The sequence below is a fragment of the Rutilus rutilus genome (assembly GCF_951802725.1).
Source record: "Rutilus rutilus genome assembly, chromosome: 21".
Taxonomy (NCBI): domain Eukaryota; kingdom Metazoa; phylum Chordata; class Actinopteri; order Cypriniformes; family Leuciscidae; genus Rutilus; species Rutilus rutilus.
The window spans coordinates 14,422,233-14,428,286 of record NC_140226.1 but is presented as its reverse complement, the minus strand read 5'-3'; positions in this window follow the sequence as shown (position 1 = coordinate 14,428,286).

Genomic DNA, 6,054 nt, shown 5'->3' with positions numbered 1-6,054 from the left:
ATCGAAAGCATTGTATAAGTTTTATCCCAGGTATCGAACCCCTGGCCTTGGTGTTGCAAGTGCCATGCTTCACTGTTTGAGCTTCTGGAATGCATTTGGCAGTTAATAAACTATTCTATATTCTGTGAAAACTTATTATCTTACACAATTTTGACTCAAGCTAATTTATCTTGTTTTAAGGATTTTTACTGGGAAATAAGACAAAGAGTGGTTAGGAAATTGATTTTTGAACTGCTTATATGAAAAAGCACACTTTAATAGATATAAAAGGATACCCAATTACTCACACATTTTGAATCACTTACATTCTTGTTGTTTTGATGTCTGAAGCACACATGGTTGTGGGTTATTGTTGCTGTTGTGTTGCAGTTTGTGTCCAATTGAACAAGAACAGTAACAGCATCATCAAATATTTCATGCCTGGTTTTTTAACTTTTGTATTCATGAAGTATGATCAGTTTTTGTTTGTTTAAACAAAAAAAGTGTGCTATTCTAACAATGTCCATCTGTATATTACTCAAATGTGCACACCTCAATGAGCCGGACTTTTTTTTAATGAACTCTGAGGAAAACTGAGATGATGTGTAGTAACCAAGACAACATTACACATCTCAGATCAACGTTTGTCAAAGATAATTGGTTTGCCGTGAATGCTCTTTATGCATTGTAAATAGCCAGATTGTTGGACGATCTCAAACCTGTAGCGAATGCCTGAGGATGAAGCGCTGAAATGAGACAGACAAAGTAAGCTCTTTCTGAGCCTTTGCATCGAGGAAGAAAAGTCTCCTGCTGAAGACAAAGATGACAGTGTTATGGAGAGGCCATTTTCTGTCTCTAAAGCGGTTTTCACATTGAACATCCGTATCGTTTTTTTTGGGGGGGGGGGGATTAGGAACTAGTCCTTTGAACACTGTTGGACTGGAAAACTTTAGCTTAAAGTTTCTCTCATTCTCAAGTGTGTGATTTATTGAAACGATGACAGTGCAAAGATGTATGTGACTAAAAATGTGAAATGTGAAATAAGAAAGCAATGTTTATGGTTTCATCATGGTGTACAAAGTGAATCAGAGATTGCTTATTTTATTTACTTACTGACCATAATTACTGACTTGTATTGATTTGTGGTCTCTCTCTCTCTCTCTCTCTCTCTCTCTCTCTCTCTCTCTCTCTCTCTCTCCACCTCTGTATCTTTATCTCCCGTGCACAAGTGCTGGCTGTGAGCTCTTGGTACCCTTTAAAACAGCCTTTGCATTATGAGTGTGTTAGCGGTGTCTGACTCATAGCTCCGGCTGACTCACACATGTAGGCTGGTTTCACTGACGCCGGCATGGAGTATGATATCTCCTCTATGCATTATGGACTCGAATGCGAAATGACCCACATTCCTATTGTGCTGAGGAACTCGAAGGTGTATAGAACTGTTCTTTGCAATGTTAATTGCCAAAACATTGTTATTTGCCAAATGATTTACTGTAGATGTCTGTTAGTAAAATAAAGAGACGGAAATAAAATTAAGTTCACAGAGCATTTAGCTTCCCATTCTGATTTCAAGCGTGAAAAAAATTATACAAATAGTTCAACCAAAATGATTTACTCACCCATATATTGTTGAAAACAAATGTTGTATCCCTTATGTTTTTCCAAAAAGTTCATTGTGACCACATCTGTCAAGATAACAAACAATAAAATATCATAAAGGTAGTCTGATCTGATGGCTTATTAAGTGACATATAGTCACTTTACTGTGATATAGTTCACTATTATGATAAATTTGGGTGAGGAACAGACCAGAATGAAGTTGTTATTCTCTGATAATCTTTCAGCTGAAGATCAAAAATCTGTGTCTGAAACTGAAAATTAAGTCACAAGTTAATTTGCCCATACACAGTTGTAATCAAAATTATTCAACCCCCATTGCAAATCAGGTTTATTGGCAAAATTTACGGACTTTCAGCTGTTTGCAATGAACAAATCAAACAAAAGTAATTGAAATAGCTCAACAACAAATGTTTCAAGTAGTTTCCCCAAATTCAATTGAATATTCAACTTTGAATTACTTATGCAGTCTAAAAATTATTCAACCCTTAATGGCAAGCATCTTGCAGAAGGTATGCTTGGGATCATTGTTCTGTTGGAAGGTCCAATGACGCTCAAGCTTTAGCTTCCTCGCTGAAGGCATTACGTTTTCTCCTAGGATTTCCTGATAGTTCAATGAATCCATCTTGCCTTCCACATGCTGCAGGTTTCCAGTGCCAGAGGATGCAAAGCAGCCCCAGAGCATCACAGAGCACCACCATGCTTACCTGTAGACAGAGTGTTCTTTTCAGCATATGCTTCATTCTTCTTCCTCCAGACACACCGCTGATCCACAGGGCCAAAAAGTTTCATATGTTTCATATGCACAACTTGAGTTTTGTCTGTGTTTGAAGACATATCAGGGTGTTTGCGAATGAACTCAGATACAACTGAGGCCGGTTGCAGTAAGTTACAACTTAGCCTAGTTTTGACGTAAATGGACACTAAGTTACAACTTACGCACTTCTAAATATTTTTGCGTTGCACCATTAAACTTAGTTGAAGCTTAACTCTACGTATAAACTAAATATTTATGGCAGCCTCCGATCAGGAGTAACGGTTGGAATAAAATATTAGACAGACTGAACTGCATCAATAAGCTCTTCTTTTACCTGACAGACTTCAATTCTTTAGACATATATGATAACGCTTACATTTTAAGAGAGAGAACATTATGTGAAAAGATTACTTTGTTAGCGGCTCTTTAACATGAACCTGTCCTAAACAGCGCGCCGCTGTGCGCATCGGTTCATGTTGTGCATGTCAAATATCAGTCATAATCAATAAACGTAATTTCTTATGTTTTTTGTATCAATATTTATTTATTGACCCTTATTCATTTCATTTCAAATACAGTTTCTGAATGTTATTTACATATAAAAACACTTATTCATGATCAAGTAGGCTATCGTATTTAATGGAAACTTATTTTTACTGTTAGTAACGTGAGGCAAAAGAAGTTAGAATAAAGGATAAACTGAAATTCACGGCATTTCAACACAACTTGCTCACGTTTTTGAAGGCTGCTATTGGATCATCGAGGCTAAACGTCATATTATGTGACACGCATTACTTTGGCTTACGAACAAATGGTGCAACGGAATAAAGTACTGAGTTAGTTACAAACTAGCTAGTAGTTACTAAGCCTCTAGTGTGGACTTTACGTTCCAATTTCACTAGTTCACACTTACAAATAAGTCAGATAGAATAAATGCATATTTGGCGTGCTGTCCGAGGAGAGGGCTCCGGGCTCGGTATTCGGCCCGAACCCAGAGTACTCCCCCCGTATTCCTGGCTGTGAAAGAACAAGCCAAGGGTGAGGAGTCGGGGTGGTGGAGGGATGCTGAAACTGTCAAGGAAGTTAGGTGAGTTGACAGAGTGAATATATATATGCTTCCTCTCATGCTGATAGGGTAGACATGGTAATTGTTTGATGAGATGATTGATAGATTGGTTGACTGATTGATTATTTGAACGTGCTCCTCCCGAACTTTGTTTATAAAACATCATTTAAGGAAGAACTTACGAACGGCTGGTGCAACCCTACCCTGATGAACAACAGATATCCCATGCTCAGGAAGTAGGGAGCAGTGAACACTGCGTAGGGACCCTATCAATCGGGACAAACCTGAGTTCTCTTCTAATGAGCTGATGATATAAATCAGGTGTGTCAGAAAAGAGAGACATACAATCTGTGCAGAGAGGGAAGGTGCGAGGACTGGAATTGGGAACCACTGGACTAGGAGATAAAGGATCAAACTGAGATATGTAAAGGGAGAGCTCCCACTGTACCCAAACAAAGGGCTCACACTGCGATTTGAACGGTAGAACCCACACTGCATTTCGAACGGGGGAGCCCATGATATATATATATAAGAAAAGAAAACTCACTGGAGTCGAACGGAGGGCCCACACTGTGATTCGAACAAGTGAGCCTGGGCTGCATCTGGATGTAGGGTTCTGGGAGAAACAGCTTGCAATATTGATTTCATGGATAGGGCGTGAAGATGACTAACAGTGGGTGGTCTACTGGAATAATAGATCTGAATAGGGAGGAACTGGGGTCGGCTTCTGGAGCCAATGTTCTGAATTTCTGAAAAAGAAAACGAGAAAGAGCGCAAACGATTTGGTTTTTATGGCCTTGAATATGTTTGGCTTTCACAATGAATTGGTTACAGGCGGATGTACATCTGCCTCAGCAGGGGCATGATTTTTGGAGCATGAGAACAGCCTGTTTTGATGCAACGGACTGTTGTCTGGTTATCACAAGAGAAGGAAAGGGTTTTTTGTTGACCAGTAAATGGGTTGCCACACTCTCAGAAAAAAAGGTACAAAAGCTGTCACTGGGGCAGTACCCTTCAAAAGGGTTCTAATATGTACCATTTAGGTACTAATATGTACACTTTTGGTACCAATGTGTACCTTTGAGGGACTAATATGCACTCTTTAGGTACAAAGGTGTGCCTTTTGAAAAGGTACCGCCACAGTGACAGCTTTTGTACCTTTGTTTCTGAGAGTGCACTGTGATGGGATATAGCTGGAGCAAGGCAATTGATTCGTCAGAATGAGTGGAAAGAGGGAGCTTGGGTGGCCAAGTTGAGGCAAATCAATGACCTTTGTAGTATTCTCCGAAACCAATACAGGGGGCGGCGCCAGTGAATAGGGTGAAGTCGTTGGCTTGGTACAAAATGTTGTAGTAAAAGAAGGTGGGCCCATTTCATTGTTTTAAGAATGTGGTCCAAAGATTGAGATCTGATCGGCAGGGGTAGTTCAGTTTAACTTGATCATCTAGACCTTGAGCTGCAGTATAGCAAGAGTCAGGTGCAAAATGAAAGGCCGGCCTTTAGGAATTATGCGTATGGCATAGTTTAAATGGCCTAGTAGAAAGAGCAAATCATTCTTACTACAATGGGGGGCTTCTGGCAAGTTTGAAGAGATGGCGATTATTCTGTCTATTATTTCCTTGGGGAGAGAGGCCTGGAATTTAACAGAATCAAGACTGATTCCAAGAAATTCCAGAGATTTCCTAGACTCCTAACTGTGAAAAGACTTTTTGGACGATGGATAGCTGGTGGGGGAAAATGGCTGGGGGAAATTATGAGAAAATCTCAGAGTATTGTAGTACTGTAGTATTCACTGGGATTTTTGGGGGTAGTGGGAGTGTTTTGAGAACTCACCAGAAGATTGTATATTGGGTCTTTGAGGATCTGAGAGAAAAATGGATTCCAGACGTAAAGAGTGCATGACGGAGGCTGTTTACGAACCATTTTGAAATAGGGGGGATTGATGAAGAGTAAGGTAAGGTAAGTAGGTAGAGACAAAGTCTGAGGAGAAAGAGAAAGGTAGACGGAGGAAGCTATCAGTCTTGATGGAGGAGAGGAGAGAGCAGTCTTCTTAAACGCGGCTTGTGCAAGTGCTGGAGGTGATGACCTGGGCGCTCTGGCGGTGAATCACATTTCAAGGTGGAATAATCTGGTCTTGGTTGAGGTAAAATGGCAGGCATCTCTGGGACATTGGAGAATTTGTCGTCGGACAGGGATAGCTGGATTTCCAGAAGATCTGACATGTTTTGGTCATGGAACATCCAGATGCCAAAACAGCTGATGCTGAGCAAGTTGAGTGGCTGCTTATATGCCCCGGCAGTTGACTGAAAATTTTGTTGGGTTCTCTCCTCCCGAAATTATGTTTAGGAATTTCACTAATTTCAACTATTCAAAAAGGGAACAATTAAACATTATATTCTAGGTTTTATTCATACTAAATACATATAATAAATAATTTATAATTAATAATACATTTTATAATTAATAATAAAAAATATAAAATTATGGCCCATTAATGATAGGATGATAACAATAAAGATATAGTTCATCCACATCACAACTGCAGCGATAACGACACAGAGGAACAATATCATTGGAATCACTTTTCAGAATTCTTTTTTTTAAGTGGATGAATGATAACATCATTGACAGCCAA